At 46.5% G+C, this 12,365-nt stretch overlaps 1 protein-coding gene and 1 long non-coding RNA gene across 4 annotated transcripts in view; both read right to left on the reverse strand.

Annotated features, from left to right (window-relative positions):
* The window catches only part of LOC123380411 (transport and Golgi organization protein 1 homolog), a 207,520-nt gene that overhangs the window by 51,292 nt on the left and 143,863 nt on the right, over positions 1-12,365 (reverse strand). The window lies entirely within an intron of this gene.
* Positions 6,423-12,336, reverse strand: LOC123380425. Of its 2 annotated transcripts, none has more exons than XR_006586169.1 (2): positions 12,066-12,336; positions 6,423-11,842 (listed from the first exon to the last, which is right to left on the reverse strand). It is a non-coding gene; the product is annotated as an uncharacterized LOC123380425 (long non-coding RNA). The 2 variants fall into 2 exon arrangements; XR_006586168.1 differs by having other exon boundaries at positions 6,423-11,845.

A 12,365-nucleotide genomic window follows, 5' to 3' on the forward strand; every position in this document is an offset into this window, starting at 1 on the left:
TGATTTCTGAACACGGGGCCTCACCAATTCTGCAGCCAGTCCTCTATGTAGGGGATGCAACTCTGGCAAAATGAGAGGTCAAGCATTTGGGAACTTACAGGGCGATGTTTCACTCCGCCTACACAGGCAAAGGTGTCTCTTTAAAGTGTTGACATCAAATCAGTCCTAGCCTACATGTATGTAAGCATTCTCAGCATGTAGCAAGAAGAATTTTTTTTAAGTAGGCTTTATGCCTAGTGTGGAGTCAAATGCTGGTCTTGAACTCACAACCCTGAGATCAAGACCTGAGCTGAGATCAAGTTTAACCAACAGAGCCACCCAGGCACCCTACCGCAGGAAGAATTTTGGGAGATTCTCTTTAAAAATAGTTCTAGAGGTGCCTGGGTGATTCAGTCGGTTAAGTATCCAACTCCTGATCTCGGCTCAGGGTATGATCTCACAATTCCTGAGATCAAGCCTCACGTGGGGCTCTGAGCTGACAGTGTGGAGCCTGCTTGGGATTCTCTCTTTCCCTATCTTTCTGACCCCCCACCAAAATAAATAAATAAACTAAAAAAAAAAAAAAAACCCAGGTAGTTGTCAAATGTCAGTCCCAAGAATTATATTGAAGTTTTCCATAGTTAAGTTTCCACTGGTCCATAGAAAATTGAAAAAAAATTATGGTTGATGAAATAGATATTCTATAAGCAGCTCTTTTAAAGGTTGTATACTCTATTTGTGTAACAATCACTTTCTAAACTATGTTAGTCTTGGGTGTGTGTGTGTGTGTGTGTGTGTGTGTGTAAATATTTCTTACCAGGGTAAAATGGTAAACTTATCATGCCTAATTTTTGGTCATTTTACTATAGACGAATCCCAGAGTCTGGGATGACTAATGTAAGAACCTCACAGTAGGGTTTGTTCACAAGAAAAGTGGTAGTTTGAGGCAATTCTCTGAATAATGTAAGTCCCTCCAACTGTGCTGTGAAACCAAAATAGGTTTTAGGGTCATGCATTTTCCAGCTAGCTACATTGGCTAAAATGATGAGGTATGTCCCCAGGAATTAGCTACGGCTGGATGCAAAGCACACAACTCCCCGGACCCATGTCTCTCTGCTCCAACAAATGCCTATAAATACAGATTGTATCAGAGAGTTTTTTCCCTGTAACAAATCATCCCAACATTTAGTGGCTTAAATAACAACTGCTTATTTAACTAACAGTTCCATAGATTGGCAATTTAGGTTGGCCTCAACTGGATGGTCCCTCTGGTCTTGGTTGGACTCACTCATGCATTTGCTGCTAAACTGCCAGGTCACCAGGGTGCTGGTTGGTCTGGGACAGCCTTCCTTTGGGACAGCTCCTCTCTGTCCCATGAGATTTCTCATAAGCCATCAGGGTAGCCAAGGCTTTTTCACATGACGCCTGGGCAGGGTTCCTAGTCACTAAAATAAAGCACGTGAGACTTATTGAGACCCCGGGTCAGCACAGGCACGTCATCACTGTGCCACATTCTGTTGGCACAAAACAAGCTACAACGGCAGTTTATATTCAAGGAGAATATGGAAGAGTGGCAAGGTTGCATTGCAAAGGGACATGCATGTGGTACCTGGGTGGCTCCGTCAGTTAAGCATCCGACTTTTGATGTCAGCTTGGGGTATGATCTCACAGTTTGTGAGTTTGAGCCCTGTGTCAGGCTCTGTGCTGACAGCGGGGAGCCCGCTTGGGATTCTGTCTCTCCCTCTCTCTGTTTCTTGACCACTTGCTCTCTCGCTTTCTCTCTCTCTCTGAAAAGAAAGAAAGAAAGAAAGAAAGAAAGAAAGAAAGAAAGAAAGAAAGAAAGAAAAGAAAGGAAAAGGGACATGCATGCAGAATGTGTAAATCACTGTAGCTATTTTTTTTTATGTATATATATCGACCGTCTTAGTCCATTTAGGCTGCTGTAATAATATGTGATATACTGGGTGGTTTGTAAACAGTAGAGATCTATTTCTCACAGTTCTGGAAGCTGGAAAGATCAAGACACAAGCATGGACACATTCTGGTGACAGCCCTCTTCCTGGTTCATAGCTGGCACCTTTTCACTGTGTCCTCACATGGCGGAAGGGGTGATGGAGCTCTGTGGGGGCTCTTTTATAAGAAGCGTGATTCCATTCATGATGACACCACCCAAATGACCTAGCCATCTCCCACAGGTCCTTCCTTCTAATATCATCATATTGGTCATTAGGATTTCCTGATGGGAATTTTTAGAGAACACAAACATTTATTTAAAACATTTTTTTAAATATTTTTCTTTATTTTTGAGACAGAGAGAGACAGAGCATGAGCAGGGGAGGGGCAGAGAGAGAGGGAGACACAGAATCTGAAGCAGGCTCCAGGCTCTGAGCTGTCAGCATAGAGCCCGACCCAGGACTTGAACTCACAGACTTGCTCCAACTCACAGACCGTGAGATCATGACCTGAGCTGAAGTCCGAAGCTTAACCGACTGAGCCACCCAGGCACCCCTGAGAGGACACAAACATTTAGAGGATAGCTTCAACCTACCAAACAGTTCAAATGGCATTACTACCAACCACGGTAGAATGAAAATCCCCCTATCACCAAGACTGCCTCACCGACAGTATTCCAGGGCAAACTTATACACACGTTTCTACTGTCTGCAAAGAAGCAACAGTCACATAAAGTTATACAAGTTGTACTTTCACCTACATAATCAGAACAACCCCTGTACATTGGCAATTTTGGTACCCAAACAGCCAGCCATGTGTCCAAACCAGTAAACCGGGAGGTCCTTGGTGCCTCCCTTTGTTTCAACTCCCGTATCCTGTCAGTCACCAAGTTCTGTCAATTCTCCCTCCTGAACAAACATCAGATCCTTCCTTCCTGTCATCCCCGTTCCTCCTGTTTCACTTCAGCCCTCATCATCTCTCATGGTGACGATGACACTTCTCCCTAATTTTGCCAACCCCCCTCATGTCCTCATCCTAAATCCAGTTGCCTTTCATTCACTTTACAAGCCTTTATTGAATGCTCACATCGTGCCAAGCACTCTGCTGGTGGTGGCAGATACAACAGGAAATAAGAGAGCCCCTAGTTTGGTAAAGGAAAGAAGCAAACAAGACTTAATTTATTCGTCAGGGCAGGTCATGGGCTGTACTGCAGAACCACAAAATCTCAGTGACTTAACCCAGTAAATGGTGATTTAGGAATCCAGGTCTCTCCCATCATGTAGCTCCACCATCACAAAATCCTTTACTTTGAGCCATGTGGGAGCCATGTGGAGGCCATACAGAGCCATAAAGGAAAGAGCAGAAGGAGGGAGTGAGGTAGTTTATGGCCATGCCTGGCAAGTGGCATCCATCATTCCCACCATATTCCATTGGCTGAACTCGGTCACATGGTCCCAACTTAAGCACAAAGGACTCTGGGAAATTTAGTGTTCCTACATGCTCAGAGCAGGAAAGAGAGCTGGTGAATGTATAACCAGTCCTTTCCTCAATGGATGATTGTCATGCATGTAACTGGGAAGTATGGCATCCTAAGGGAACCAGGGGCGGGTCTAATGTATTTACTATAGCCTTGGATTCAGGAAGGCAGGGTGGTGGGCTAAATAATGGTCCCCGAAGATATCCAAGTCCTAATCCCTGGAACCTCAAACCTACTACCTGGCAGAAAGGACTTTATACATGTGATTAAGTTAAGGATCTTGAGACAGAGAAATTGCTCTGGATTATCCAAGGGAGCCCTAACTGTAATCATGAGTGTTCTTCTAACAGGTAGATGGAGGGAGATTTGACCAGGGAAGAGAAAAGGGAGATGAGATGACAGAAGTAGAGACTGGAGTGATGTGCTTGAAGATGGAGGAAGGGTCCACAAGCCCCACAAGCTAAAAAGCTGGGAAAGGCAAGGAAGAGAATTATCTCTTGGAACCCCCAGAAGGAATCAGCCTGCCGACACCTTGATTTTAGGCTATTAAGGCTCACTTTGAACTTCTGGCCTCTGCAAGTATAAGAGAATAACGTTTTCTTGCTTTCAAATACTGAATTGGTGGTAATTTGTGACAACAACAAGAGGAAACTAGTACAAGCAGTTATGCCTACACTAAGTTCCAGATAAGGATCACGCATTAGTGAGCTAGGCAAAAAGACTGGAAGACAGGGCCAGAGGTGGAAGTTAAGGCTGAAGGGTAGCAAGGTCCAGATCCAACAGGATTTGCCAGGGAGGAGAGGGAGGGGAAGAGGGCAGTGAATTTAAGCCTGAGGGCACCAGAAAGCCATTGAAGGAGGAGTGACCTGACCAAGATCTACATTTTTGCACAATAACCCCACCTGTTCTGTGGAGAGCACATCAGGGGAACCAGTGCTGGTGACAGAAGACAGTTATTTATTTGCTTTATCCCAGGAGAAAAGTAGAAAGGCAATATTCCAGGGTCCTGGCAATATGTAGTGGAATCAACGGGACGTGGTGATGGCCCGCCTCTGATAAGAGACATCCACTCCATCAGCGACATCAGCTGCACCAACTCTGATGGTCGATGGTACCTGAAGAGGACGTAACCTGCTTAGCCACCTGTCCGGAATTGAGACAAACTAGGGAAGTCTAAAGGAACAGGCAAGGTGCCTGTGAAGACCGGGTGCCATCCATTGGATGCCTTCTTCCAAATCCTGTATTGCCAAGACCGTCATGTCCTTTGTAATTTGAGTAAAATAGTTAGAGCACCATCCCCATATACAGGGAAACCCAGCATTAACCTTCATCACCACCCACGCCACGATCAAGGGATTTCTATATCTCCGAATCGCTTCTGACTCTGATTTCCTGTTGCTGCTTGTACAGCTACCCAAACGATGGGTGAGCTGAGGCTGAAATCCAACATACACTGTCCTGGCTGAAGCATGTAATCTTCGTGTATACAGAAACTGATTTGATGCTTGGCACGGCCAGAACTTGGAGCTTTTGAGGAGAAAAGACTGGAAATAAAGGTCAAGTAGGGGGTCAGCTTAAAGTGTTTCAATGCCTTGCTAAGGGGCTCAAGACTGCTTCCTCTAATGATGGTACCTTATCCAACAATGTAAAACAAAGACAGACACATCCATTCAGATTTGCATCTTATGCAAATCATGTTGCCAGCCAATCTGGTCCTCATCAGCCTTCTGGGACCAAGAAAAAGCCAACGAGTCTGAGCTGAGAACGTCTATACCGAGTCCTGTGGGGAATCCCATTGGCCTCCATGCACAGACTGGATCAAACAGTGCTGGGAAACAGAAAGGGAAAATGGATGTGATTCTAGAGAGAAGCAGAAACAAGACAAAGAGAAACTTAACTACCTGGCTGATGGCTTTCTGGATCCTGAGATTTGGGGGTTCTGCGTGCTACTCCTGGATCTCCCAATAAAGTCCTCCTAACTTCCTCCTGTTTTTGCCCAAATTAATGCAAGTTGATTCCTGTTATAATTCTGGCCTGGATACTGTGTGTCCAGTTTCTGTCTTCCGGCCTTCGTCACATCACCACCAATTGTCACATTTTGTGTCTCTCCTCCCCGATGCCATGAGTTGGCCAGATGGAGAGGAGGAGGAGAGGTCAGGGGAAGGCAGGGGGTGGGGGGGGGGTGGGAAGAAGAGAGAAAGGTGTCATTGCATACATAGTCAAAGATGTAGAAAAGTGTTCATTATGGCATTGTCTGTAATAGCAAAGGACTGAAAACCACCTCCATCGGTGAGAGAACTGATAGTCTCCCAGAGAGATCTCTCCATAGGTGAGGTACTGACTAAATAACTCAGGGTACTTCCATATTGGAATACTATACAGCAGTTGAAAAGAATGATCAGTGAAAAAAAATTCTAGGGGTGCCTAGGTGGCTCAGTCAGTTGAGCATCCAACTCTTGATAACGGCTCAGGTCGTGATCTTGCCATTCATGGATCGAGCCCTGCGTAGGGGTCTGAGCTAACTGCTCAAAGACTGCTTGGGATTCTCTTTCCCTCTTTCTCTGCCCTTCCCCCACCTCTCTCTCAAAATAAATCAATAAAATAAAATAGAGAACTCAACTTAGGCATTACTGCCTTACTTACATATTTAGTAAATAAATATGTTTATAATCTAAACATGGTATAAATTATAATAAATTGTCATTCATATTATTATACATCTAACTGTATTTTAAAAATATATAATAAATATGCTGTCATTTATTTATTAAATATATAAATATATAAGTATATTTATTATATGAATGTATATAAATAACACAAATATTAAACTTAGAAGTAAATTTATATTGATAACATACATAACGTACACATATACAAATACATACTGTGTGTGTATATATATTAAATGATCTTCAGTGAAGATATCATTGTTTTTAAAAAGCAAGGCAGAAAAAAATTGAAATTAAAAAAATTAAAAAAAATAAAAAGTAAGGCGGAGATACAAGCACACTTCCTTTAAATTTTTTAATGTTTATTTAGTTTTGAGACAGAGAATGAGTGGGGGAGGGACAGAGAGAGGGAGACACAGAATCTGAAGCAGGCTCCCATGGAAGGAAGGAAGGATTGGACACCCTGGGAAAGAGTTGGAGGAGTTCTGCAGGCCTCGTGAGTCCCCAAAGGGCAGATCCCTCATTCACCTGTGCTGGTACAGGCTGGGGCCGGGAAGCAGCAGCAACAGCATCCAGAGGCAGCAGGGGCAGCAGATCCCTGGGATGGTGGATGGAGCAGTGAGCCATGGTCTTGCAAGCAAGGAGAATCACCATGCTGGGCTGCCCTCGGCCCTTACCCCCTGCCCCAGCCACCTCACTGTCTCTTGCCCTGGCATCACCCTCCAGCAGGGCATGGGCAAGCCAGGCAGGGATGGGCACCTGGGGCCACAGGAGTGTCCCCCATGACCTCTGTGTCCTAGTTATTGAACGGGCATAACGAGTCACCCAGGGCCCTTGGAACCAGGAGGGAGAATCTTGCCCTGGAATCCTCTCTGATGCGGCTTGGGGAGAATTATGGAGGGACAGCATTTAGTGCCAGTTCATTCACAGGATAAAAGCACAACACAAGGTCACCTTGGCTGCTGCTGTCAGTGTTTTCTTACCCAGGCCCCATTTGAGCCCTTACCCAGGGATATGGAGAACTTTCATACACAAGAACTTAAAATTCAAAACTCTCAATAAATTTGGTATAAAAGGAATTTACTTCAACATAATTAAGGCCATATATGGCAAGCCTGCAGCAAATATCACATTCAGTAGTCAAAGGTGAAAGATTTTGCTATAAGATCCAGAGCAAAACAAGGGTGACAAGGGTGTCCACTCTCTCCACTTCTATTCAACGTAGTCTTGGAAGTCCTACCACAGCAATCAGGCAAGAAACAGAAATAAAAAGCTTCCAAATCAGGAAGCAAGATGTAAAATCACCCATTTGCAAAGAACATGATCTTAGTATACAGAGAAAACCCAAAGCCTCCACGAAAAAAGAAACAAACAAACAAGCAAACAAACAAACGTAGCACATGCTGTTACTACATTTGCCAAGTCACTGTATTTTAAGGGCAAATCCTGGCAATAGCCAATCCATCCATTCCAAGGCTCCACAGTGACTGTACTTAATCTGCTGTATGTACTGCACAGTCAGTTGCTATACCTGGGCTTATACCCAGGGTAGGGATCAGCCTCGTGATTGTCAGGGGTGTGTCAGTGTCTTATGGCCTTGAAGGAGAGGGAGACCAGCAGCTTTAGGAACTTCACCTGATTGTGCAGGCCATACATGTAGGCAGGGGGAAGCAGCACTGTCAGGCATGAGGAGATAGACTGGGGCAGAATATGCCATACTAGGACCCCCATGTTCTTCCCTCTTTCAATGGGGTGTGCTCCATTCCAGGTATAGTGCATTTCTACAGGTCTGACTTTCAGCATGACAACAGGATCCCAGTAGAGATGGAGTAGATCCCTTTCACCCAGGGGCACAAAGTAACTCACTTATCCTAGGGGGCATCCCATGGCAAATTCCAGTAGACAACACCTTTTGGTGTTCTCAGCAGCATAGCATATGAATCCACAGTGAGAGTTGGGGCCATAGCGGTCTCCCTAGACTTCTATACCTTTATAGTGTTGGGTGCCTTAGCAGGGGTCCCCAGTCTGACATATGGGGCATATGTTTGATCATTCAAATGCATTAAAGCCTGTGACAGCACATTAGTACACCGGGACAAGGTCGTTTTCCCTGTTAATAATTTAATCTGCTTTAACATTCCATTTTTCCTTTCTACCAACCAGTGCTTTCTGAGCCAGGACATGGAAAACAGGGAGGATCACCTCAGGCTCTTGCAGGTGAGCCAGATGTCCTGATGCCATATCCCGATACCACAGGGCTTACTTATGATAATCTGCCCTTTGGCTTCCCAGTGTCTACATTCGAGGCGAATCTCTTTAGAACAGCCCACCTGTCAGTGCAAAGGATTAATGGCTAGAACTCATGAGTGATCACCAGTGAAACCCCTCTGAGTTCAGCCCAGTGGCTGCTTAGCTTGTTCCTGTTTCCATCCAGATGGTGTCAGTATTGGGTTGAGTAGCAACTTGAGTTCCTCTGCTTGGGTTTCCCCAACTAGACCTGTGTGTATATTAGGCATCAGAGGGAATTTCCCCCATTTCCTCTAGAGGCCACAGAGGCCACAACACGAAGAGGAGTGGGGGCATTTGAAGGATCTACATATTCTATAGGACCCAGTAGCACCCACATTTCTGGAGACAGTGGGCTGTACACGGAAAATTATAAAACTTTGATGAAAATTAAAACAGAAACAAATGAAAAGATATCCTATGCTCATGGATCAGAAGAATTAATATCACTGAAATGTCCATATTACCTAAAGTCATCTATAGGTCCATGCAATCTCTACCAAGATTCCAATGTCATTTTCACAGAAGTAGAAAAAAAAACCCTAAAATTTGTATGGAACCACAAAAGATTCCAAATAGCCAAAGCAATCTGAGGAAGTATATAAAGCTAGAGGCATCCTATTTCCGGATTGAAATTGTATCGCAAAGTTGCAGCAATCAAAATCTTATGGTACGGGCATTAAAAAAAAGACACATAGGCCAAGAGAATAAAGAGCCCAAAAATAAACCCATGCATATGTGGTCAATTAATTTATAACATAGCAGGCAAGATTATACAATGGGTAAAGGACAGTCTCTTCCATAAATGGTGCTGGAAAAACTGGGTAGCTGCATGCAGAAGAATGAAATTAAACTCATATTTTATACTAGTCACAAAAATTAACTCAACATCCTTAAATATTGTACATGAATCTGTAAAACTCTAGAAGAAAACCAACAGGAAAAGCCCCTAAATATTGGTCTTGACAACATTGTTTGGATGTGACACCAAAAGCACAAGCAATAAAAACTAAAGAAACAAGTGGAACCACATGAAACTCAGAAGCATCGCACAGCAAAGGAAATCATCAACAAAATCAAATGTGAACCTACAGAACAAGAGAAAATATATCCAAAATATTTAAAGAACTCATATCACTCAATAGCAGAACCCACATATAATCCAACTTAAAAATGGGCAAATAACTTAAATAGACATTTTCCCAAAGATTTTCCCAAAGACACACAATGGCGTACAGATACATGAAGGGGCTCCACGTCACTAACACCAGGAAAGTGCAAATCAAAATCATAATGAGATATTGTCTCACAGCTGTTAGGATTCTTATCATAAAAATATCATAGAAATATCCCAATCCCTCTGTGTGGTCCTGACAGCAGAAACTCCATTGTCTGTCCATGTTGTATGCATTTCTTTCCTCCCTTGGTGTCACACCAAAGGTCTTGCGTAAGAGTTTAGTAAGTTCATCAAAACAGCCTGTACATAGTTTTTGGGTGTTTCTCATACTTCTTGCTGCTGTAGGTGCTGGGAGATGCTGCATGAGTCAAGGCCCCTTTCTGCCCTGGAGTTTACCGTTCAAAGTGCGGAGATAGGCAAAAACCAAATACATCATGTAACATCAGATGGACGGGGAGTCTGGAGGCCTATTTTAGGCAGGCACTACCTGCAGTGGTTACAACACAGACCCAGGAGTCACATTTCTTGGGTCAAATGCCAACTGTGTAGCGTCCCTTGGTGCTCTACTGTGGGCATCTGGTTTAATCGCTTTGGGCCTTAGTCCCTCCCTCTGTTGTGTGGGCCTCGTAGTATCACCTAGAGATAGAGTTACAGGAGATCAGTCACTCCAGTGGTTTAGCAACTATTCCCAGATTGTCTGCGAGATGCTAGGCATGCTTTGAGCATCTGTGAGGAGGTGACTTTAGAAAAGACAAGCTTAGTGGGTATATTGTAGGCATCAGATGTCAGCCATCATTAGTTCTCACACACCAATGCTTGTGTTTTAGAGGCTCACACAGTGGTGGTGGGTGTGGGTCGACCCACATGCCACACTGCCGTATTTTGGGAACCTCGTTCCGATGGCTCTGATGCATTTAGACTAAACAATCTCACACCTTGTCCAGGTGGGTTTGGGACATAATACAGCCCGCGATTCAGTGAGTCTCCGAGGGCTGGCATACTCCTGGGTATGCTGGGTCAATGTCGGCCTGGTTCATTTTTTGCTGGAACAGGGTCATTCTATGCTAGTCTTTCAGAAGACAGGAGGTGACATTCTTCCAAGAGAAGGCACAGTGAGCCAAACTCCCTGTCATTTTGAGAAAACTTGCAAAGGAGTTCAGTAACCACCTCCCCACCATGCTTTTTCGGTTAAAGAGAACCCACTATGTCATTTTATTGGTGGCCCAACTTTTTGGTGCTTTGAAAATGCCCGGAGAAGCCCCTGACTGAAGCCCAGTGGAGGGGAGGGTGGTGGAGACATCATTTCCCTGCAAACCGCCCAGCTGACTGCAAGGTGTATACTTAGTTAATGCAATTAAAAGAAAAAACAAAACAAAACAGGGGCGTGTGGAGATCTAAATTCAGTGTAGCAGCTTTGGTGCAAATCCTGTTTTGGGGGCTATTGGAGTCAAACTCAAGCAGAGGAAACAAGTGGGATAAATGAGAGAGGGCCAACTGATTCCAGCTGGAATCAGCTGAGTGGAGAGGGCAGATTTGGAAATGCTGAAGGGCAAGGACCAGAGGCTGGAAGCCCAGGAAGCAAGGCCAGACTGCACCACAGCGGGTGAGGATGTCTGGGGGGATCCGTGAGCAAGGGGCCAGCGGACTCCAGAGACCCGGGCGCGAGTTCCAGATGCGGGAGGGTGGCTGAAGCTAGGTGTCCAGGCCTTGTGCTGCATGGATCTGGGCGTGCTGTGTGCCCTCCTGTAGAACGCAGGGAACGCCCCCGCGAGGTCTTAGAAGGACACAAGTGGCAGGTCCTGGGGCCTGGGAGAATCCCATGGAAAGACCTTCTGGGACGCCTGGGCCTGGTCTGCTGCCTCTTTCTACCCCCTGGGCTTCTTTGACTTCAGTTCGTCCCAAGGCCCTCTCCAGGGGTCTTTACCCTGGGGCCTGTGGCTTGCCATCCAGCCTTCCCAGCTCAGTCTTGTTCCTAGGCAAGTCCCAGGGAGTAGAACCACCCCGGACGCGCGCCTGGCTAGAGGGCTCAGTCGAGGAAGGGAAGGGCGAGATGGCCAGGGCACCATGGAGGGGCGATCCTGATCAGACTGTGTCTCAGTTTGCCTTGGAGTGGAAGCCACTTAGTCTGTCCCTACCTAACCCCTGCGAATCCCCCCTTCCCTGGAGGGCAGATTCGAACCGCAGCTCCTGCGCACACGCCTGAAAAAGCCAGGGGCTGAGCCGCCTCTTCGCCAGGAACAGGTCTGAGCCGCGTCTCCCTCCAGAGAGGGCGCGGGAGGTCCCGCAGCCATCCTCCACCTGCTGGGAAACCCGAGCGCTGCCTTCAGCCCCAGTGGCTGCCGACGCTCCCCCCCCCCTCCCCGCCCGCTAGCCTAGTTCAGCTCTGCACTCCCGCCCCCCAACTCGCTCCCGCCAGCCCTGCCGACTCACCTCTTCCGCGCCCCCGCCTCCTTGGAGCTCGCGACCTTTCCACCCCTCCTTCCCTCCCCCCCACCCCTTTCCTCCTGCCCTCTCTTCATACCAAAAGCGTTGCTTGGCTCTCTCCTGGGGACTTAGCAAGCTGGAGAGCTGAGAGGGATCCTGAGAGCGGGCGCAGGGCGGCTAGTCCGGAGCCGCCGACCTAGGTGCGGCACGGACGACCCACTCTCCGCTGCTCTGCGACCTCCGCTTCTCCCTGTAGGGGGCCGGACCTGCACCCAGCGCTTGCCCCCACTCGTCTTCCCCCAGCACGGCCAGGCGCGCTCCTCCCCGCCTGGGATCTCCCCTTAGGCGCGCTACGCGCAGCGTCCGGGAGGCGAAAGCGGGCTGAGCCCAGCGCAGG

The sequence above is a fragment of the Felis catus genome, chromosome D1 (genome assembly GCF_018350175.1).
Source record: "Felis catus isolate Fca126 chromosome D1, F.catus_Fca126_mat1.0, whole genome shotgun sequence".
Taxonomy (NCBI): Eukaryota; Metazoa; Chordata; class Mammalia; order Carnivora; family Felidae; genus Felis; species Felis catus.